General features: G+C 37.4%; 1 protein-coding gene across 5 annotated transcripts in view; it reads right to left on the bottom strand.

Moving 5' to 3' along the window:
* Positions 1-24,071, bottom strand: part of METTL8 (methyltransferase 8, methylcytidine) — a 117,999-nt gene that overhangs the window by 87,159 nt on the left and 6,769 nt on the right. For 2 of the 5 annotated variants that reach the window (XM_043991948.1, XM_043991950.1), the window contains exon 1: positions 18,613-18,694. The exons of 2 other annotated variants lie outside the window; for them this stretch is intronic. The gene's annotated coding sequence lies outside the window, so the exon portion shown is untranslated. Of the gene's footprint in view, positions 1-18,612; positions 18,718-24,071 lie in introns of those variants that run through there. One more of the 5 variants, XM_043991951.1, reaches the window with a different exon arrangement.

Here is a 24,071-nt window from a genome sequence, read left to right as displayed (position 1 = left end):
ATGAGGAGGTAAAAGTCAGAAACAAAAACACTTTTGAGAATGGACAAGGTAAAAGGAGAGGGAGAGTAGGATAGACAGGGGAAAATAGGATGGAGGGAAATACATAGTAATGATAACTGAAAAAAAATTTATAGCAAGTTTCTCTGATAGAGACATAATTTCTCAAATATATAAAGAATGGAGTCAAATTTATAGAAATAAGAGCCATTCCTCAATTGATAAATGATCAAAGGATATGAACAGGCAATTTTTCAGATGGATTAATCAAAGTTATCTACAATCATATGAAAAAATGCTTTAAATCACTACTGATTAGAGAAGGCAAATTAAAACAACTCTGAGCTACCACCCTACACCTATAAGATAGGCTAATATGACAGAAAAGGAAAATGACAAATGTTGGAGGAGATGTAGGAAAAATAAGACACTAAAGCACTGTTGGTGAAGTTGTACACTGATTCAACCATTCTACAGAACAATTTGGAACTATGCCCAAAGGGTTATAAGACCATGCATAACCTTTAACCAAGCAATACCACTACTAGGTCCATATCCCAAAGAGATAAAAAAACCAAAAAGGAAATGGACCTATAAGTACAAAAATACTTATAGCAGCTGTTTTAGTGATGGCAAGGGATTGGAAATTGAGGAGATATCCATCAATTGGTGAATGGCTAGACAAGTAGTTGTATATTATTATGATGGAATACAATTGTGCTATAAGAAATGAGCAGGATGCTTTCAGAAAACCTTGAAAGACTCACATGAACTGATACAAAGTGAAATGAGCAGAACCAGGAGAACATTGTATACAGTAACAGAAATATTGTATAATGATCAACTGTGAATAACTTAGCCATTCTCAGAAATAGAATGACAATTAGGAAGGACTTATGATGAAAAATGCCATCCATTTCCAGAGAAAGAACTGATGGTGTCTGAATGAAGATCAAAACATACTATTTCATTTTTAATTTTTTCTTGGGTTTTATTTTTGTCTGTTTTGCTTCACAACATGACTTACAAGAAAATGTTTTGCATGACTGTACATGTATAATCTACATCAAATTGTGTGCTTTCTCACTGAGGGGAGGAAAGGAGGGAGAGAATTTGAAATCTCAAATTTGAAAAAAAAGAATGTTTTTAACATGTAATCGGAAGAAAAATAAAATCTTTAATTAAATTAAAAGATAGTATGTAGCAGCAGCTAGCTGGCTAAATAGAGCATCAGCCCTGGAGTCAGGAGGACCTGAGTTCAAATCCAGCCTCAGACATTTACTAGCTATGTAACCCTGAGCAAATCACTTAACTTCAATTGCCTCCAAAAAAATTAAAGTGTGTGGCATATACAGAACAGTGTAATGACTTGCCATTTTCAATTTACCTGTTTCCCTGATATATGACCATTACCACCACTGATTTTTCCATAGGTTTGGAGAAATGTAAGAAGGCGGCAGGAGTGTTTGGGTGATGTACCTACTCTCAGGCTAGCTTGGGTATTTTTCTTCTTCATAAAACAGTAAACCACTCAGTGGCCTTACCTGGAGAAAAAGCATCTTACTTTTCATAATAGATGTATTCCCCAAAAAGGTAAAAATTTAATTTTTTCAGACAACTGTCAAAAAAATATTTTAGGGAAACTTGAACTTTAAAGAAATACCACTTGATAGCCTCCTATAATGTGAAGTGTCCTTCTGTAAAGCTGAAGCATCATTCCCAAGTTTGATCTTTCACATAAACTATATTTTCATATATCTTTGCTTAAAGCAAAAGCCCACATGAACCTTGAGTAATGCAACAGCTACTGGTAACTAGGTTCAATTTAAGAGGACCCAGGGGGCCTTCCCCTGCCTTCTCCTTCCTAACTCTATTATACCCCTTTCAGCTATTCAACCACAGTGCAAAAGGCATCTGTCCCAAGGGTTATAAGCCTGCAAGAAGTCAAAAAGAGCCTTCCCTTTGGTGAACCACATGAACCACAGACACTCTGTTTCCCTGAAGATTGTTTCCAGGAACCGAATCGTAAAATATGAGCAAAGACCAAAGGTCTCTCTCTCTCTTTATCTGGGCCATGTGGAAGTCTCAACATTCTATTCTAGTTCATTCACAGGCTTTCTACTTTAACATGGCTGCAGTAGCAGAGAGACAAGAGAGGGTCTTTCATTTCCCTTGTGTGTGTGTTTTTTTTAACCTTAATTAATAATAACTTTGCCTCCTGAGCTCCTAAAATGTGAAGTGAGACATGGAGAAAAGCAGACATTACCTAAACAGGACTGCTAGTTTTGTGAGTCTGAAATAACATGAGAATGTTCTAGCTGGCCCTTTCTGAGTTAGCACAGGCTGGGGCTCTTAGCAAGTGCTATTTATTTGTTTGGTTTTAAAATAAATGTTATTGGTGTTTTGTTTTTACATCATCGTCATTTCTGAATGTCTCCTCACCCCGGTCCCAATCAGCACTGAAACCTTCCCATGTAACAGAAAAAGTTAATCAAAGACAGCTGTCTTTGTTGCTGTTTAGTCATTTCATTTATGTCCAGCTCTTTGTGACCTCAATTGGAGTATTCTTGGCAAAGATACTAGAATAGTTTTCTAGCTCATTTTACAAATGAGGAAACTAAGGTAAGTAAAGTTAAGTGATTTGTTCAGGGTCACACAGATAGTATGTGTCCAACAGATTTGAACTCAGGTCTTTCTAACTCCAGGCCTGGCACTCTATCCACTGCACCACTTAGCTTCCCCTATTCACAACATGCAGCTACTCAGTCCCCCACTTATGTGCTGAGGAAGATGTTTTTTCTCATCATCTGTTTTCCAGGACCAAGACTGGTCAGAGTTTAACTTCCTTAATTATAGATATTGTTCTGCCGTTTCTGCTTACTTAACTCTACAAATGCTGTCTCTAAATGTCCCAAAGAATTTCCTCTGAAATTCTAGGAAAAGGACCCACTGTTTAATCATACATGAGAATTCTATTTCCCTGTTTAAACACTAACTTCTCCTTCAATGTTTCCTGGTTCCTTGGTGTCCCTTAAAGTAGATCAGTTAAAGCCGTCTTTTACCTCTGCAACCTTCCTGCAAAAAAAGATATACTCATTTGTATCAATCTACACCAAGCACTTTGAGCTCCTCAGAGAGCCTGGCATTAATGAGGGTAAACTAAAGTGTTCTTGTAGGTACTTTTCAGGATGCTGAAAGCTGACAGGTAGAAACACTTAAGTACCCACCACACACTGAAGTAGAAACTGAAACTTCAATTAACCCTGGCAACTTCAGAGCATTCTGATGGCGGCCATCTGTAAAGCAAGAGGCCTGGGCAACTCACTCACATCTTGTTTTAATCTTTCTTTGGATGATTATAATTTCAGGGTAGAAATTAGCTTATTAACAAGAAGAGCTCAACAGCAATAATTACAATAAGCATACGCAAAGCACTTTGATCAGGCCACATCACACTCCACATTTGCAAAATTAAAATCTCATGCTTAGCATCTGCTCTTGCAGGCCACTGTGTGAGAACGCCGGGCAGTCTGAACTGTATCCTGGTTCATAGAAGAGAATCCACCAGGAGATGGTACTTCTTTCTAGAAGGACCTGAAGTCATTTGCAATGGTGGGGGTAATTACAATTCGGCTATAATCAGGTGGGTTATCGCTTCTGCCAAAAGCACCAGAGGAATGCTAGCTGTTTTCACAACATTAATGGAAAGAAAACAGGAAGTATGACCAGCACAATGAAAGGAAGTCTTTTATCAACTCAATTGCATTTTATATTTGTCATAATAACAACTTTCAATAGAGTCGACTGATTCTGATCAAACTGAGTAGACTGATGATGAGCAACGGGTTCAGATTCCACTTTTGACACTTCCCATTGTACAATGATAGGCAAGTTGATCAACCTCTCTGAACCTCAAGTTCCTTGCCTGTGAAATGGGAATAATAAGACCTTCAGTTCTTACTTCATGGAATTGTTGGGAGGCTCACACAAGATAATGTATGTATTTAAAGCATTTCGAAAACCTTAAAGGGACAGCTGTACAAATATTTGTTATTATCATTCAACTTATCCAAGAAGCTTTAACAAAAAAAATCCTATAAAACTTGTTATATTTAGTATTGTTTGTAAGTCTTAACTCATTCTAGCCTTTGGCCTTTCTGATACTATTCTTAAGGATTCTTATATTTTATTAATTCACTCTTAGTGATGTGACCCTTTGCCTTCTATCATGTTGATTTTTTATTGTTTGTTGTTGTTTCATTTGTGTGCAACTCTCCATGACCCCATTTGAGGTTTTTTTGGCAAAGACACTGGAGTGTTTTCTTCCCCAGTTTATTTTAGAGATAAGAAATGGGGACAAACAGGGTTAAGTGACTTGCCCATGGTCACACAGCTAATAAAGTACCTGAGGCCATATTTGAACTCAGGGCTTCCTGACTCCAGACCAGTGTTCTATCCACTAAGCCATCTAGCTGCCCCTATTTTATTGTAATAGCCATAAAAAGTAAGTAAAACATTTATTAGAATACTAAATAATTATAATTAATCTGCAACAAGAATATTAGCAAATGGAACTATGTCAGCTTATGATTATTAAGAAAATTATAGTATTAAATAACACTGAGTGAATTTGTGGGGATGAACTCCTTCAATAATTGAAGTTTTCTCATTAAATTTTCCAATAAGAAAAGCATCATTTTTTCCTAATTCTTGCATAGTACTCCAAATAAACATTGTACATTTTGTAAGTTTACATTATGACAACTAAAATCTGGATTTGATAAGGTAGTATTTTTTTTAACCTTGGAAAGAACCATTTATCACCTAATCAGAAATCAGAATCCAATTTTATTTATAATGTCATGACAGCATTTAAAATCTTTATCATATTAGGAGACATTTCATCTTTTTTAATGAGTTGCCAGGGCCAAAAATTTCATCCCCAAGTAGCCATCCTACTGAGGATGTAACCTAACTGTACTGAGCGGTTCTAGACTTTGGAAAGCAGATCTAGGCTGATGCTAAGGCAGGATTCAAAGGTGTTCTAGCATGGCAGAGCTTACCCTTCCCTTTGGGGTAGCCTTGGAACCCAGGATCACTTCCCTAACACAATGATTCATCAAAGAAGAAATCTATGGAGAAAGTGCAAAGAATAATAGATGGACAGCCCAAGGGCTTCACTAATACCCATAAATATAAAAAGAGCAAAAGGAAGATTTAGACATAGATACAGACACAGACACAGACATAGACATAAACATAGATAAAGATACGTATGAGAGAATATGGATGAGAGTCATAAAAGAGAAGGCAGAAATAAGTTACAATCTATTTTGATGGAGGGAATACCCATGTTGATGAGATCATAGCTCCAGTAAAATATTCCAGTATTTTTTTTTTTATGATTCTCTTTGAATTCCAAAGTGTCTAGGGGAAGCTTTGCTACTAGCACGGCAAACTCTTCCAATCTATTCTCATGCTCAATAGATTTAGAGCAATAATTACTGCCAAAGCAAAAAAGAAGCAGTACAAACATAATGAGCCACAGTTATATTCAGTTAAAATTAAATAATGCCAAACAATAACAATCAAAAATTAAAATTCCACATAATCAGCTAAAACTAGAAAGGTTTGTTACAGAAGAGGGAATGAGGGAAAAGGGGAAAGAAAAGTAAAAGGCAATGGTGTATAAAACACTGGAACTTAATCCATGAGGATTATTGGGGGGGGGGGGTGATTACCCCCCTCACATGGAAGAAAACACTGGTGAACCAGAAACCAAGCAAGTGACTCCAAATAGACAAACACCTAGGTAAACCTGAAAAATAACTAGTGAAAGCTGGGGAGAGCTGCCCCCAAAAGAAACCAGACACAAATTTCAAAGAAGGTTGGCTCAGTTACTGACCTGAAGGCTCAAAGGCTTTTAAGGCCTCCTGAAAGAATCTGTGGAAACTAGAACAGATAGGTAGGCGTTATAGGGTGACCAAATTCAGCTCAATATAAGGAAAACTACCTAAGATCTAAGATGATAATGAAAATAACTGAGAAGATCAAGCATTATGGTGAAGGTTATAATGAGAGGAAGAAATAGAAGAAGTAACCAAATAACAGAAAAATATAGAGGTGGAAAAAAGGAAAGAAGTACGAAAAACTGAGGAAAATTGAACCCAATATGCAATTATCTGGCAAATTAAATCATCCAGGAAGCCAGAGTCTCTGACTATGCTGATTAATTAAAATGATACTATATGAAGTCATATCACCCTTCCCCCCCACCCCTACCCACCCATAGTAATTGGGCTACAGAGAAAGAGCATGGTAATAGGTTATAGTGCTGGCTCTAGAATCAAGACTTGGGTTGAGCCAACTCACACATACTACCTGTGTGATCTAGGACAAGTCATTTTACCTCTTAATGCCCCCTAAAATTCTTTAGGGCCATACATTGCAGGGAAGGTCTAGATGTTTGTTAAGGGCCTTGTGATTCTTATAGCACTTTCAACATGGGTGGAAAAAGTTTCCTCACCAGGATTTCCCTATAACCAATGAAATCACAGGACTGGTCTAAAAATCACTGAGCTATCCTTCAATAGGAAAGATGATCATATTTTTTGGAGTACTTCTATTTACAATACTTATTAGTCATTTCAAACAAAACTTCCTTGGCTACCAATCAGTCAACCAGGCCCTGGGACTAAATTTTCCAAGGAGCCCTGTGCCCCTTCTGCTGGACAGCTCTTCATTGGGTCAGTAATGAGTCCTGGCATCATGATTAAACAAACAGAAACTTACTAGTAACCTGTTTTTCCAAATTAGTCTAAGGAAAAATTTAGAAAATTTATTCTTAAATTTCCACATGAAGAAAGAAGAGGGGGCTCCAACGGAAATCAGTTTTCTTTTTTTCTTTCTTTCTTTTTTTTGGGGGGAGGGCAATGAGGGTTAAGTGACTTGCCCAACGTCACACAGCTAGTAAGTGTCAAGTGGCTGAGGATGGATTTGAACTCAGGTCCTCCTGAATACAGGGCTAGTGCTTTATCCACTGTGCCACCTAGCTGCCCCCTTTTTTTCTTTCTTTCTTTCAAAGCACCATGTTCCATACACTTTTTTGTTTGTTTGTTTGTTTTTGAGGGGCAACGAGGGTTAAGTGACTTGCCCAGGGTCACACAGCTAGTGTCAATTGTCTGAGGTCATATTTGAACTCAGGTCCTCCTGAATACAGGGCCACTGCTTTATCCACTGTGCCACCTAGCTGTCCCACCCCCTCAACTGCCCCACCAGAAATCAGTTTTTAAACTTTCAATGCTTCAAGATACAGATGAGCAAAATTAAATTAGTCAATACACCTTTATTAAGCATCTGCTTTGTGCCAAGCACTGTTCTAAAAACTGGAAATATAAAAAAGGGGAAAAGATAGTCTCTGCTCTTAAGGAGCTCACGTATTTGAGTGTTTTAGTTTCACAGATATAGAGCTATAAGGGACCTCAGAGGTCATCTAATCCAACTTCCCTTTCACAGGGAGAAGACTAAGGCCAGATAAGTTAAGTGATTTGCTTTTGTGAGGTCACACAGAATAGAAGGCGGATCTGGGACCTGAACCTATGCTCTCTGGCTCCAAACTCAGTGATAACCCAAGTATCATGCTGAATGTTTAAAAAAAAAAAAATTACAGTAACAAGTGTCTAGCAGATAATTTGGGGGGGGGGGAGGAAGGGGGAGGCAAGGGGGGTTAAGTGACTTGCCCAGGGTCACACAGCTAGTGTCAATTGTCTGAGGCCACATTTGAACTCAGGTCCTCCTGAATCCAGGGCCGGTACTTTATCTACTGTGCCACCTAGCTGCCCCCAGTAACAAGTATCTAAATCACATCATCATATAACTAACTAAACAGTTAAAGCCTTTTGGACATTTTATATTGGGTTTCATTATTCTGGATGACCTTGAAATTTTGAAAAAACGAGCCAAGATAATTAGACTGGTAAAGGACTATTACCAATTTATACAGGTGCATGGTTTATGTGATTCAGTCAGAGCTCAGGAACCAGAAATGTTCATTCCCGTACTAGTCTAATTTTATTTTAATGATAACCATAAATTTTAGGTGCTGAATCATAAATCTACAGCAATAAATGTACTACATAAATTTCTGCCTATTTAGATTCCTTCTCTTTACCTGCTCTTAGATGAAAGAAAATGATTGCTATAGGGTAGAGAGAGGTGTTTTGTTTTGTTTTGGTTTTTTGCAGAGCAATGAGAATTAAGTGATTTGACCAGGGTCACATAGCTAGTAAGTGTCAAGGTCACATTTGAACTCAGGTCCTCCTGAATACAAGGCCAGTGCTTTATCCACTGCGCCACCTAGCTGCCACTGAGAGAGGTGTTCTTTTAAAACACTTAGGTCTTTTGGTTTTACATTGTAAAAATCGACTTTTCTCAAAAAATTAATCTGCTTCCTCCTCCATACAACTTTTCCTCCCCCAGGCATCACCTCTCTAGCAATTGAGGGCCATTCTTCTTCATTCTACTGGATTCACATTTATCATTGTATTGATCAGAGTTCTTAAGTCTTTCAAAATTACTTTTCTCTATAATGATATCAATCTCTATAAATTATTCTCCTGCTTTTGCTCTGCATCAGTTCATAGAAGTCTTCCTAGTTTCCTCTGAAACTGTCCATTTCATCATTTCTCATAGTATTATAATATTGTGCCATTATATTTATGTGCTATAATTTGTTTAGCCATTCCAATAGGAGGGAACACTCAGTTTTCAATTTTGGGCTACCACAAAAAGAGCTGCTATATATGTTTTTATACATGCTAATCATTTTCCTTTTTCTTTGATTTCTTTAGGGTAAGGATGAATGGCTGTATAATTGGGTTAAAGGAAAAGCACGGTTTGGTAACTTTCTAGACATAGTTCCAAACTGCTTTCCAGAATGGCTGAAGGGGCAAGGCCTTCTTTATGAAAAGCTGAAAGTTAGCATTCATGGGCTTTTTCAGGACTAAATCTGATTATTAGTAGCTAGAGAACCTGCTTCAGTGCAAAATCGTAAAATTTTGGTGCTGAAACTTAATAATAATGACTGACATTTAGAAAGTGCTGTAAGAATCATGAGGCATTTGACATACATTATCTAATTTGAGGCTCCGCCAAATCCCTCTGAGTTAGGTACTATAGATATTATTATCCCAACTGGACAAATGAGGAAAATGAGGCTTAAGGAAGTTGGATGACTTCTCCATGTAAACAAAGCCATCATGTTATTAGTAGTACAATTTGAACTCAGGTCTTTCTGACTCCTGAATCCAGCATTCTATCTGCTAAGCTATGCTGCCTGATCTTCAGCCTTTTGGGGTTTTTTTGTTTTATTATATTAGGAGACAGCATCAATTTGTTGTTTCACAGCCAAAGAATCCATTATACCTGATCACCAAGTTACTAGTGATGATCATGTATGTTGTATTCCACTAGGCTGGTTGTTGAAAACTGATAAAACTTTTAATGGGTCAATACATAGAACCTTCTTGGCACAATGGAACTTGTCAGAGCTTATGATCCCCTGGCACAGCCTATAAGAACCAGGAGCCACCACCCCAGGACATCAGAGTAGGGCCTTGTGGAGTGAAAGCAAGGGATAAAATATGGATATCCCTAAGACCACACTGGCATTCATGAAATGTACTATGATCAAGAGGAAAATCTCCTCCTCTGTGAAAGATTGATGGAAGATCATAGAAATGAGTCATAGATGACAAGAACGCAACTGATGATAGGTTGTACCAAAAAAGTCCTTGTCTGTGACCATAAGCCCCTAGGGACTGCAACAGGAAATCTGGAAACATGTATGCATATAGACTTCTCAAAGTGTTCAATTGAGCCAAATCTCTTTAACTTTTATGAACTAATACTAAATCTTATGTTTAAATCTTGTGTCAACTGAAGTGTTTTATTTATTTTGGAACATTAGAAAAATGATGTGTGAGCTACGATTTGAAAATAAGATGTCTTCTTCCCACTCCCTTTTCTACTAAAGGCCTAGTAGCTATGATGATAAAGTATGCTATTTAAAAACAAAACAAAGGGGCAGCTAAGTGGTGCAATGGATAAAAACAAAACAAAACAAAAAGCACAGAAATAAGAATGAATGAATGTGTGGTTTATGCCCAAAACTAAGATGAAGGGAATTCCTAGATCCCAGGCCTGGCACTGTGAAAATTTGTTCATCCCAAATAACCTTTCCAACTGTTTGCTCACAAGCTAAAAATATCAAACCTCCCTGTTGCTATTTTTAGCTTTTTTTTTTTTTTGCCTTTTATCAATGGTAGTTGCATTATTCTTATAGATTTAAAAATAATAGGAATTCTTTTGGGCTAATACAACACTTTTCTTAGAGCTAATAGAAGCTATTCTGATGTACAGATTTAAGAGAAGTTCTTAACTGACTTGCATTTCAATATTGGAAAAATGAGCTTCACTTTTCCAGGTTTCCAATGTCTCTACCCATCTACCCTCTGTCCCTTGCCATGGTATTTTCTGACAATATTAAAAAGTACTTTACAAATATAAAAAGCAATATAACAAAATCCACTGATTTAAAATTATTGATATTTGTAAAAAAGCTTCTCCAACTGTTCCTTCTTTAATTTCCAACTTCCAAATGCTAGAGGACTCTCCCAACTCTGCTACCAGAAGAGCAACTCTGAAAAAAACCATACTCCAAAACAGCCTTGAAGAGAGTGGTGAATCCCAAGTAGAAGAGGAGAATGAAAGTTTCTTTTAAAAGCCAAAACAACTAAGGGGACTTGATGACTTGACTAATACTTATGGCATAAACCCCTCATTCCAAAATGTTGTCACATTACCTAAAGATGTTCCCTTTACTTTGTTATACTGGAAAATATTTAATGAATTCAAGATTTTAAAAGATTAACAAGCATTCTCCTTTAAAGATAAAAATACCTCCAGGAAGGTGGTTCTGGGACTTTCAGTATTTCATAGTTATTGTGAATAAGCTCTCCAAAGGGGCTTTCCCATTGGTGAGATAATGAGAGTTGTCCCTAGGGGTAGCGTGAAGGAATCTGGGAACAAATACTTGCCTTCTTGTAGAATAGAGTTATATCATAGCTTAAATGACTGAAATGACAGGTTCCTAGCCTGGGATGTTGAGAGCCTAATAAGGGCTGGAAAGAATTTACCTGCCTAGAGTCTTGTAAGTCTAATCAAAAGATCTTTAAATAATAATTATTATTATTTCTGACATTAACATATTCATTTAAAGTTTGCAGAGTACTTCACATACATTACAATATAAAGGATACAAAAAGGAAAAAACTACCAGTCAGTCAATTAGCATTAAGTACTAAGCACCTACTATGTGTCAGGTGCTGTGCTAAGCACTGGGGATACAAAGAAAGGTAGAAGAGAGTCTCTGCTCTCAAGGAGCTCACAACCTATTACAGGAGACAGTATGCAAATATTTATGTACAACCAAGCTATTGACAAGATATCCATCAAGCTAGACACTGCAGTAAGATGCTACAATATAGGAAGAACAGGAGTAGAGATGTCCAGACATTCACAGGGCACAAAAACCCAGGCAAGGTAGCAACAATAAACTCTTTAGCCTCAGCTGTCTATACACAAATGCACAAAGTTTGAATAAGATGAAAGAGCAACCAACATAAGAAGGTAAATTGGACATCACAGGTATTACTGAGACTTAGTAGAGTAGAACTCATGGCTGGAATGTAGCTCTGGAAGCATGTGCCTTATTCAAAAAGATGAGGCTAAATAAAAGGAGAGAGGTACAAGATAGCATTATCCATTAAGAAGATATATCCTAGGGCAGCTAGGTGGTGCAGTGGATAGAGCACCGGCCCTAGATTCAGGGGGACCTGAGTTCAAATCTGGCCTCAGACACTTAACACTTACTAGCTGTGTGACTCTGGGCAAGTCACTTAACCCCAATTGCCTCACCAAAAAAAAAAAAAAAGTACCAAAAAAAAAAAAAAAGAAGATATACCCCTCTAGGAACCAAGAAGTTCATAGTAGAGAACATTTGGGTGATGATCAACAAAGACAGAAAGAAAAGAAATACTGTCTTCCGGGTATACTTTAGCTCCCCTAGACAGAAAGGTGGCTCTCTGAGCTTGTTTTTTCAGTTGTAAAATGGAAATAATAGTACCTATAATACCTTTCTCACAGAATCGTTGGGAGGCTCAAATGAGTTTAAGGGTAAGGTATCCCGAAAGTCTTAGTGTAGTTTTAAGCTTTAATGAAACTAAGACATCCTGTATGTATACATATATACCCTTCATGCTTAAAGTGCTACCTCTAGGAAGGTAGGTAGTTATAAATGTTAGTTAAGCATTATTATTAGATGGGGAATTTGGGGGTAGGAATGACAAGGCTATTAATGCAAGCATGATGTAGTAGTGATACTAGGGACACTTCAATTCTGGAGAGAGAGAGAGAGAGAGAGAGAGAGAGAGAGAATGCTCTGACAAAAGAAAAGAAGCTAATAATTTCTTAATTTACCTTAATGATAACTTTATTTTTAAAAAGGTGAATGAAGGAAGCAATGAACATGACTTCTATTCTGAGATTTGTTTCTCATTAACAAGGAGAAACTGGCTTCTGGGGACTTTTGAGAACCTTTGGGGCAAGTGACCACTCCACCTTAGAATTTGTGATACAAACAGAAGAGAAAATTGGAAATAATTTAATATGTACCCAAAAGTTTTAGAAAGTAGACCTCAACGGGTTCATAAGAAGGAAAGGAAAAATTTCATGGACTAAAATTCCACAAGGGGAATCAGCCCAGGAGAGATGAGAAATTCTGAAAAAAGTAATTCTGAAGACAGGAGAGACAATTTCTATCAGAAAGAAAATAGGAAACCGGTATAAAGAGACCAATTTGGGTACACAGAGAACTCATCAACCAACTTAGATTTTAAAAAGACACATAAAGAAAATGAAAGCAAGAGCAGATAACAGAGGCACTGTTGTAAGGAGAGTGTCAAGAATGGTAAAAGCTCATAATAAGCTGATGCTGGCAAGGAAAGCTAAGGGTAAGAAAAAAAGGGTTTTTAGTTATATTGGAGAGAAAAGGAAGATCCAAAAAAGGTTGAAGACTGCTGTTCAAGGTGGGTGGGACAATGATTAATGATTATGGAAAGAAGTTGGAACTGCCTAATTATTATCTGGCTTCTCTTTTACAAGAGGATTGGGCAGAGGAAAGGAAATAGCAAAGGTGGGTAATAAAGAACTGAAACTTAAGGTAAGTAAAGAGATAGAAGAGAACAATTAACTTCCCTTGATAAATTCAAGTCATTAGTTACTTAGGGGTTCTTAATCTAAAGCTATGAAGTATACACATACACACAGAGTATATGTGGGTATGAATATGTGTGTGTATATACAATGTGTATATGCATATATCCACATATCCACATATATCACATATACACACATATACGTATGTATGTGTGTGTATAAACAGATGCATGCAACACAGAGAGCTGTTTTTCAATACAGCTGGTTTCCTCTGTAATACTTTGTATTTTACTTTATGCATTTACACACACACACACACACACACAGAGACAGATTAAGAATCCTTGAGTTACACAAACTATATTTTAAGGTATTGAAAGAATTGAAAGATATCACTACTGAGCCACTGTTAGTGATCTGTGAAGGAAAATGAAAGGCCAGAAAGGTGCCACAGGTTTGAAGAAGGGCAAATGTCTTGATTTTCAAAAAAAGAAAATGATGCCTGCAAATTACAGGCCAGTGAGTTTGATTCTTGGGAAAATTCCAAAATGTACTATTAAAGGGAAACAGGGATCACCAAAAACTACCAAGAGTTTACCCCAAACAGGTCACTGCATATCAACCTCATTTCTTTATTTGACAGGGTAACTAGACCAGGATATGAAAAGAACACTATAGATATTATTTACCTAGATTTTAGGACATACTCAGTTGGATGTGTGACTTTGATTTGAGCATTTCCTCCAGTGATACTCTCCCCTTGCCCGCCTCTCTCTATCCATACCATTCATTCAGGGACTACCAAAATCTCATGTTGGAGGCCTCTGTTGTCTTCTGATGTTGTGATGGGATCAGTGGAGTCTCCAGTCATCCATCTGTCCCTCCCTTGCTCTCATCACATGACTAACACTTCTTCTCGTTCTGTCACATGAATCCTCGAGGATATATTTTACTCCTGTTCTTTTTCAGAAATACTCAACGATCATAGGTTGCAGCCTATTCACACATATCACTTCTTTCCATTTTGCCTTCTTTGTGATGCTCATTTGTAGTTTTCTGGAAGCAGTGGTGTTCCAGATCTTATTGCTACACAATACACCACCAGTAAAAATGTTTGCATTGAAAATCTGCTGTAATGGGATGCTTGGGATCAGTTTTTTTTAAAAGTGCTTTGCATTTTCCTGAAAGCCATCTAGCTCTCTCTCTCATCGTCCTTTTCAACTCTGAGTCCAGCTCATCATTCATTTGCAATGTCAATCCCAGAGAGATAGATATTTGCATCTATCTATCTATCTATCTATCTATCTATCTATCTATCTATCTATCTATCTATCTATCTATCTATCATCTAACCAGTATCCATTCAGATAAATGTTGAAATCTAGGCGATAGACATTCTTCATCCATTTGGCTCTTCTTGCATGGATCTCCGAACCAAACTCTTTAAAGCAACTATGAAACTCTTCCAGGAGGTTCTACAATGTCTTGGGGCTTAATGCAATCTACACAATGTCATTCCCAAACTGGAGCAGAGGATCTCACCATCCATGGGGAATCCATCCTTGACCTGGATTCTATAGGACTTCCTCCATCATGGTAGTAAATACTTTTGTTGAGCATCCAATTTCCCCATTTTATTCCCCAATTCATGTCTATTATCAGAGAATTACTGAACATGTTTTGTTTTTTTCTGTTGTTATATCTTCCAAGGAATTCTTAATGATCTTGAAATATGGATGGGATACCTCATTGTAAAAGAGCCTTTAAATCGATGTTTTTATTCTACTGAGTCAACTTTTGTTTTTGCATAATCAACAAACAAAAAGCATCGCATCTTTCAGTCAACTGTGAAACAGTAAAGATGTGGTTCACTGTTAAATTTCACTTATGAAAGCCTGCTTGTTCCCTTCTAATAACCTCCTGAAAGATGTACTCAGTTCATGTATATATAACCTCATAAAGATTTTGGATAGATGGGAGAGCAGGCATATAAATCAGTAGTTGGATGTTTTCTGGGTCACCTTTATTTTGTGTGTATGTGGCATCAATGTTTTCTACATCTTTGGTATTTGTGAAGTAGTTACTCAATGCCCTCCAGTGGGAATCTCCTTAGTCCAATCCAGTTGCTTTTTCCAACTTTGTTATCTTTAGTACCACTTTTACTTCCTCTGTGAGTACTACAAGGATTATATTGTTATGGGAAAGAGTGGATGTTCCACTCCTCTTAATGGGCACACATTTTGCTGTAATGGTTCTTGTAAGTATTTTCTATTTTAATTCTGCTCTTTCCATTTTCATTCTTGAATGCCATTGGAATGACTTTGCTTAGCTGGATATCTTGCCAAGTTTTCTTTACACTGGTTTTACTCTTCACTGCTTTTCCCTGCTTTATGAGATAATATTGTTCATAGTCATCCATTATCCTTCTTTGTAAAATTTTATAGATGAGTTTATATCCTAACCTAATGTTCCTTTGGCAGTCATCTATTTTCATTTGGTAAATAATCCACCCATTTGCTGACTACCAGGCCTTCTGGCTTCTTTTGGCTTCCATGTTGTATCAGCTAATTTACATCGGTTTAACTTCTGGATGAAATTATTAGTCAGTGTTGATTTCTGTTGTCTGATTCTCATTTTTAAATTTTCAATAGCGGGGCCGGTAGGTGGCATAGAGGATAAAGCACTGGCCCTGGATTCAGGAGGACCTGAGTTCAGATCCAACCTCAGACACTTGACAATTACTAGCTGTGTGACCCTGGGCAAGTCACTTAAACCTCATTGCCTCACAAAAAACCAATATGTTTTTTTGCCAGTTAATGAATATCTTTATTTTTTTTTTTTACATATAAGGTATTTTATTTTTTCCGTTACATGTAAAGATAGTTCTCAACTTTTGTTTATACAAGCTTTACGATTTCAGATTTTTCTCCCTCCCTCCCCTCCCTCCCCTCTCCCCTAGACAGCAGGCAATCTGATATAGGTTATATCTATATATCTATATACATGCACATATAGATATAGATATCTATACACACCCATATATATACACATAATAACATTAATCCTATTTCTGCATTAATCCTGTTATAAGAGAAAAAATCAGAGCAATGATGCAAAACCTCAAAATAGAAAAAAAAAACAACAGCACCCAAAACAAAAGAAATAGTATGGTTCAATCAGCATCTATACTCCACAGTTCTTTTTTTTTTTTCTCTTGGATTTGGAGTTCCTCTTCTATCATGAGTTCCCTGGAACTCTTCTGTACCATTGCATTGGTGAGAAGAATATAGTCCATCACAGTAGGTCAACACTCAATGTTGATGATACTGTGTACAATGTTCTTCTGGTTCTGCTCATCTCACTCATCATGAGCTCACGTAAGACCTTCCAGGTTTCTCTGAAGTCCTCCTGCTCATCATTTCTTACAGCACAATAGTATTCCATTGTATTCACATACCACAACTTGTCCAGCCATTCCCCAATTGATGGGCACCCCCTCAACTTCCAATTCCTTGCTACCACGTAAAGAGCAGCTATAAATATTTTTGTACATGTGGGTCCCTTTCCCCCTTCCATGATTTCTTTGGGAAAAAGACCTAAAAGTGGAATTGCTGGGTCAAAGGGCATGCACAGCTTTATCGCCCTTTGGGCATAATTCCAAATTGCTCTCCAGAATGGTTGGATCAGTTCACAGCTCCACCAACAATGAATTAGTGTTCCAAATTTCCCACAGCTTCTCCAACATTTATTATCTTCTTTTTTTGTCATTTTAGCCAATCAGGTGTCAGGTGGTACCTCAGAGTTGTTTTAATTTGCATCTCTCTAATCATTAGAGATTTAGAGCATTTTTTCATATGGGAATAGATAGCTTTGGTTTCTTCATCAGAAAACTGCCTGTTCATATCCTTTGACCATTTCTCAATTGGGGAATGACTTGGATTCTTATAAATTTGATTTAGTTCCCTATATATTTTAGAGATGAGGCCTTTATCAGAAGTACTGGCCTCAAAAATTGTTTCCCAGCTTTCTGCCTTCCTTCTAATTTTGGATGCATTGCTTCTGTTTGTACAGAAATTTTTTAATTTAATATAATCAAAATCATCCATTTTGCATTTTATAATATACTCTATCTCTTGTTTGGTCAAAAACTGTTTTCCTTTCCAAAGATCTGATAGGTACACTATTCCTTTCTCTCCTAATTTACCTATGGTATCACCTCTTATGTCTAAATCATGTATCCATTTTGACCTTATTTTAGTATAAGGTGTAAGATGTTGGTCTATGCCTAATTTCTGCCATACTATCTTCCAGTTTTCCCAGCAGTTTTTGTCAAATACTGAGTTCCTATCCCAGAAGCTGGAGTCTTTGGGTTTATCAAACACTACATTACTAGTGTCATTTACTACTGCATTTCCTGAGCCTAGCCTATTCCATTGATCTACCACTCTATTTTTTAGCCAGTACCAGATAGTTTTGATGACTGCTGCTTTATAGTAAAGCTCCAGGTTTGGTACTGCTAACCCACCTTCCTGTGAATTTTTTTTCATTATTTCCCTGGATATTCTTGATTTTTTGTTTTTCCAGATGAATTTTGTTAATATTTTTTCTAGCTGTATAAAATAATTTTTAGGTAGTCTGATTGGTATGGCACTGAATAAGTAAATTAATTTAGGCAGTATTGTCATTTTTACTATATTAGCTCTGCCTATCAATGAGCAATTAAAAAACCAATTTATTTTCAATAGATTGCTTAAAGGAAGGGCTAAATGTTATTTGTATACCACAGCTTCACTATTTTTCTTCTTGTTATATATTTTGGTCTCAGCTCTGATGAGTTGATAGTCTGACTGTGTACAGATGATAACTCAGGAATAATTCCCACATCCATTATAAGTCTTTTACTATCTGTTAAAATGTAGTCAATTTCATTCTTTGTGATATTATTTGGTGCCTACAAGTTCTTCTTCTTCTTTTTTTTTTTTTTTAAAAGAAAGCATGGCTCCCATTTACTTTTTCATACTATAGCCTTGTAAGGCTTCTGCAAATCTTTTGGCTTAGTTTATTTCTTTCCATATTTCTCTCCATCATTATCTTTTCCCATTTTTGCATGAAATCACCAAATATCAGAGCGTATGTTAATTTGATCTGGAGTTCTTATTAGAATTTCAAGTTGGGGGCAGCTAGGTAGTGCAGTGGATAAAGCACCAGCCCTGGATTCAGGAGGACCAGTTGGTGTTTTATCCACTGGGCCAACTAGCTGCCCCGAGGATGTGATAACTTTTGTTTTGTTTTTGTTGTTGTTCTTGTTCTTTGCAAGGCAATGAGGGTTAAGTGACTTACCCGGGGTCACACAGCTAGTAAGTGTCAAGTGTCTGAGGCCGATTTTGAACTCAGTGCCTCCTGTGTCAGAGCTGGAAGATGATTTTAAAGGTCATCTGGTCCAACCTTTAAAAAAAAAACAAACAAACTAAGGCACAGGGGTCCAGAGAGGTTAAGTAGCATAGCCAAAGTTACACAGCTACTAGGCAGACGAGCTGGAATTTGAATTCTCCTCTTGGATAAGACCCCTTATTCTCAGGACCCACAGTTCCAGGTAGTACTGGTTGTTCTTTAGGCTAACTATATCATGGGTTAAATAGGTTTTTGTGGACTGATCTTGGAATTGAACCATGTATAACATTGCTCACAGAGGAAAATACATTCTCAATTGCAGATATCTGATTTACTAGTGGGCTTTTGTTAATACAGACTAAGTGAGCCATAAAAATTAGCAAAACACCAGAGCCTGAAGGAAATTAAGCAGAGTTGAAAAGAAATCAATGAGAATTTTAATACATATGGAAACTTGGGCCCACAACAATGGCATTATCCATCTTCTGTACTCCCAACTATTACATGGCTTTTTTTGTTTGTTTTGGGGGTTTTTTTGGTGGGGCAATGAGGGTTAAGTGACTTACCCGGGGTCACACAGCTAGTGAGTGTCAAGTGTCTGAGGCCGGATTTGAACTCAGGTCCTCCTGAATCCAGGGCCAGTGCTTTATCTACTGTGCCACCTAGCTGTCCCCTATTACATGCCTTTTTGCTATGATGCCAGTGGAATGCAAAAGGCTTGTGCAGATCTGGTGAGGCATCGTACAATTGGAGGGAAATAATCTTTTTTTAAGCCAATGTGCAAGATTAAGAAAGTATTAGAGTACTTGTGTAGCTTTCAAGGCTCTGTGTCCTGGAGTATCAATAGCAGAAGACTCCCCTGGGAAAGCCTCAAAGTGGAGTGGAAGCAAGAAGCATGGTGTAAAATTACTCAGACAGGAATGCCCAGGTGCAGGGGCTATGAAGTCCCTAATACTCTTTCTTTCTTTTTTTTTTTTTTGGCAGGGCAATGAGGGTTAAGTGACTTGCCCAGGGTCACACAGCTAGTAAGTGTCAAATGTCTGAGGCCAAATTTGAACTCAGATCCTCCTGAATCCAGGGTCGGTGCTCTATCCATTCCGCCACCTAGCTGCCCCCCTAATACTCTTTCAAAAGAGGACAAAAAGGGCCCCTGAACACTTTGAACCTCAGAGATCCTGGGAATTAGAATTTAACATAGGAGTCCATGTGACCTAGTACAATACCAATCATGGCAGTAAGCAGGACCTGGCACAAAGCCCCAATTCAGGAATTAAAGCTGCAAAGAAGAGTAAATTTAAAAAATAAAAAGTTGTTACAAATATATCTCCATAACAATTGCAAGCAGAGACTCAAAGAAAAGAAAAAAGAATTTTCCATAAAGATTACAAGAACACCTATAAGAAATGAAGCAAAAGACTTTTAAAAAATAAATAAAAGTTCAAAAGAGAGTGAAAAATGGTAGGAGAATAAACAGACTAGAAAATGGCAAACCTTACCCAGGAAATAAAATCTCTGAAAACAAGAATAGACCATACAGAAATCACAGTAAAAAGTATTAGAACAAAATCAAGGGGCAGCTAGGTGGCGCAGTGGATAGAGCACCGGCCCTGGAATCAGGAGTACCTGAGTTCAAATCCGGCCTCAGACACTTAACACTTACTAGCTGTGTGACCTTGGGCAAGTCACTTAATCCCAATTGCCTCACTAAAAAAATAATAATTAAAAAAAAAGAACAAAATCAAAAGTGGAAAAAAATTGAAGAAAATATGAGATACCAGTTATCAAAAACAACTGACTTGAAAAACAGGATCACTGAACTCCCCCCAAACTATGGGTGTTTTGTTGTTGTTGTTGTTTTTTAATCTTGAATACTATATTTCAAGAAATCATAAATGAATTCTATTAGAACCAGAGGGGAAAGTAAAAATAGAAAGAATTCAGGGATCATCTCCTGAAAGGGACTCTAAAAGGAAAAGCCATAGGCAGGATGTCATAAACAAAATCCAGAGCTCCAATATCAAAGCAAAAATACTACAAGAATGCAGGAATTAGTACAAGTTCCAAGGAGCAATGGTCAGGATGAACTAAGACCTGGCAGCTTCCACTCTAAATGAGATGAGATTTTGGAATACAATATTACAAAAGGCAAAAGATATAGGGCTATAAACATGAATAACTCATCTTGAAAAGATGAATTTAATCATCTTTAATTGAATGGAGAACTTGAGGGTATTTCTGTTTTCAAAAAGCCAGAGGTAAGTAGGAACTTTAAAATGCAAGCCTAGCAATCCAGGGAAACTCAAAAAGATAAACTGATTTGAGCAACTGGAAGCAGATACATGATGATGTAGTGCTAACATGCTAATGAGGTGGAAGAAATATGTGTCCCTTCAGAATCTTAAAAGTTTTCAAAAGGTATTTAGGGAGGTAAATAACAAAAACAGAGGTACTAGGCATGGACTGGTTGTATTATGAGGGTTTGGAGAAGGAAAAAAGAAAAGGAGAAAAACACTAGCATAGGAAAAGGAAGGGGATAGAACTTGAAAGCAATGCAGGAGAATATACAAACACAAAGAAAGGCACAGTGGGCATCAGATGAACCTTCCTCTTTTCTTTTCTTTTTTCTTTTTTTTTTTTGCGGGGCAATGGGGGTTAAGTGGCTTGCCCAGGGTCACACAGCTAGTAAGCGTCAAGTGTCTGAGGCTGGATTTGAACTCAGGTACTCCTGAACCCAGGGCCGGTGCTTTATCCACTGTGCCACCGAGCTGCCCCGAATGTTTAAATGGATAAAGGAGAGTTGTGTGCATGGGCAGGTGTACACACACACACACACACACACACACACACACACACACACACACACACACGAGTTGGTGTAGAAATACCTGAAATTCGATAGGAAAACAAGCCAAGATAGAAGGGGTTAGGTGTTAAGAAGAAGGATAATACCAACAAAACAAACTTTTTGGTCCTGAAGGATTAAGGGGAGGACAGAGATAAGAACTAGAATTTAAGAAGGTTTCCTAGAGTGCCTCTTAGACAAGTGAAGTATGGCTGAATGATGGGTATATGAATATAATTAAATATTCATATACCATAAGCAATGACAAAAGATATTTCAAAGAATCCAGGGTAATATGTGAACTGAGTGGAACCAGGAAAACAAGGTATATGAGAACACTAAAAAGGAAGATAAAGTTAAAAGACTTAATTAAGACGTCAGATTAAAGCCATGTCTCCAGAGGAACTATGGTGAAACATGTCATTGAACCCTCGAGAGAAAGGTGACAGACTATGTTTAACTATGTTTGCAAAGGTTACCCCCCCCAACTTCCTATAAGTTAATTGGGGAGCTGGTCAGGGGAATAGGGATAGCAATACTGATGACAAAAAAAGGGCTATTGTAATATTTTTCAAATGTTCAAGAGAACAGGCAAAAAGGCTTTAAAAGGAAGTACAGACAAGTAGGGCAGTTTTGAAAGTAGCGTGTAAAATTATTATTATTTTTTAAAGTAAGCAGTTTGTTATGGAAATTCATGGTTTCACATAGAATGCTATTTTTGTGTGTTCTTCTGTGTATATGGAAATGGTTCTTTTTTGGGCTGTTTAAATCAACTAAAAATAAAATATAAAGAAAGTACTTGAGAACATTTACTTAGAACCAGCATGAAAAACTTTTGGATCTTATAAAAAAAAAAGGTTTTGACATTAAACCTAATGGATCCCTTTTTAGTAGTCTGGACAAACCTATGAAATCCTCAGAATAATGTTTTTAAATGTCTAAAATAAACCAATTCTATTGTAATACAGCTCTCAAAGTACTAATAAAAACATGTTCATATACCCCAGGCCAAGGAACTCTACATAAAAGTGAACAGGAAAATGGAGAGGAAATGTACAAAAATGTCTACAAAAACAATCTGTAAGTTCTAGAATTATGCAGCCAACAGAAGTAGAAGAGAACTGAATTCTGATTCTGATCACAAGGCTACCACATACAGTTTCTTTTTTTTCTTTTTCTGGAAGCAATTGGGGCTTAAAGTAACTTGCGACATAGGTAATAAGTGTCTGGGGCCAGATTTGAACTCCCATCATCCTCCTGACTCCAGGACCAGTGTTCAATCCACTACACCACCTAGCTGCCCCTACCACATATAGTTTTCAAACATCAATTCCCCCATGGTCTATTCCTTTGCTCTGATGAGGAGTTGCCACTATTATAGTTCAAGGCCAGTTCCTCTACAGTTGATCTTGATTGCATTCTCCTCCCTTGGTCTCAGGAAGCTTGTTTCTTTCATGATTCCCTTCTCCCTATCTTCATCTTTTCTTAACCTCCTGGTTCCTTTCTTGCTACCCACAAACATGCAAAGGTCTCCTCCAAACTAAAAAAAAAAAAAAATCCTTCCATTTGATGATAACATCCCTTCAAGGAATCCGTCTATATCTTTACTTTCACAGCCAAAGTGCTAGAAAAAGTCACTTGGATACCTTGCATCCACTTTTTCATTTTTCATACACTTCTCCATTCCTGGCTCCTAACCCCACAGCTCTTCTAAGACTACCCTCTTCAAGGTGATTAACAATCTTTTAATCGCCAGATCTTATGGCTTTTTCTCCGTCTTAATTCCTTCTTGACTTCAATGAAGCTTCTGATACTGCTTTTTTTCTGATACCCCTTTTTCTTGTCTATTCTCTCAACCGTGGGATTTTGTAACTTAGAATTATACATGATTCTTCAACCAGTTAGTGTCTGGTCACTTCTTAGTCTCCTTCACTGCATCATTTATACCCCACACTAAATGTGAGTATCCACCAAAGTTCTGTACTGGGTCACTTTCTCTTTTTTTCTCTCCATACCCTCTCCTGACAATCTCATTAACACCCAGGAATTGTTATCATCTCTATGTAGATGACTTCCAAGTCAATACAACCCGCTCTAATTCCTCTCCTTACCTCCAATCCCACACCAAATGCCTGCTGTATATCTCCGGATATACACCTCAAACTCAATATATTCAAAATTAATCTCATCTTCCTCCCCAAATATACTTCTCCTCTAAGTTTCCCTGTTTCTGTTGAGGCTACAATTTAGTTATCCAAGACTAGAAACTTTAGAATTATCCTCAATCCTTCACCCTTCCTCTCTTCCCATAGCCAATCAATCAGTTGTCAAGTCTCCTCAATTCAGTCTCTACGTTACCTCTCACGTATGGCAACCACCCTGGTTCAGATCCTCCTAAACTACTACAAAAACCTCAAATCTTCCCCTCTCCAATCTACCTTCTATACAACTGCCAAAATAACCTCCCTAAAGCACAAGTTCTCACCATGTTGAAGATACTTTAGGCTCTTCCTAGCTCCTCCAAGTTAAAATGCAAACTCCTTTCCTTGCCTTTTTGAATGGATTT

This window comes from Dromiciops gliroides, chromosome 3 (genome assembly GCF_019393635.1).
Source record: "Dromiciops gliroides isolate mDroGli1 chromosome 3, mDroGli1.pri, whole genome shotgun sequence".
In the NCBI taxonomy this organism is placed as follows: domain Eukaryota; kingdom Metazoa; phylum Chordata; class Mammalia; order Microbiotheria; family Microbiotheriidae; genus Dromiciops; species Dromiciops gliroides.
This window is presented reverse-complemented; position numbering and strand designations above follow the sequence as displayed.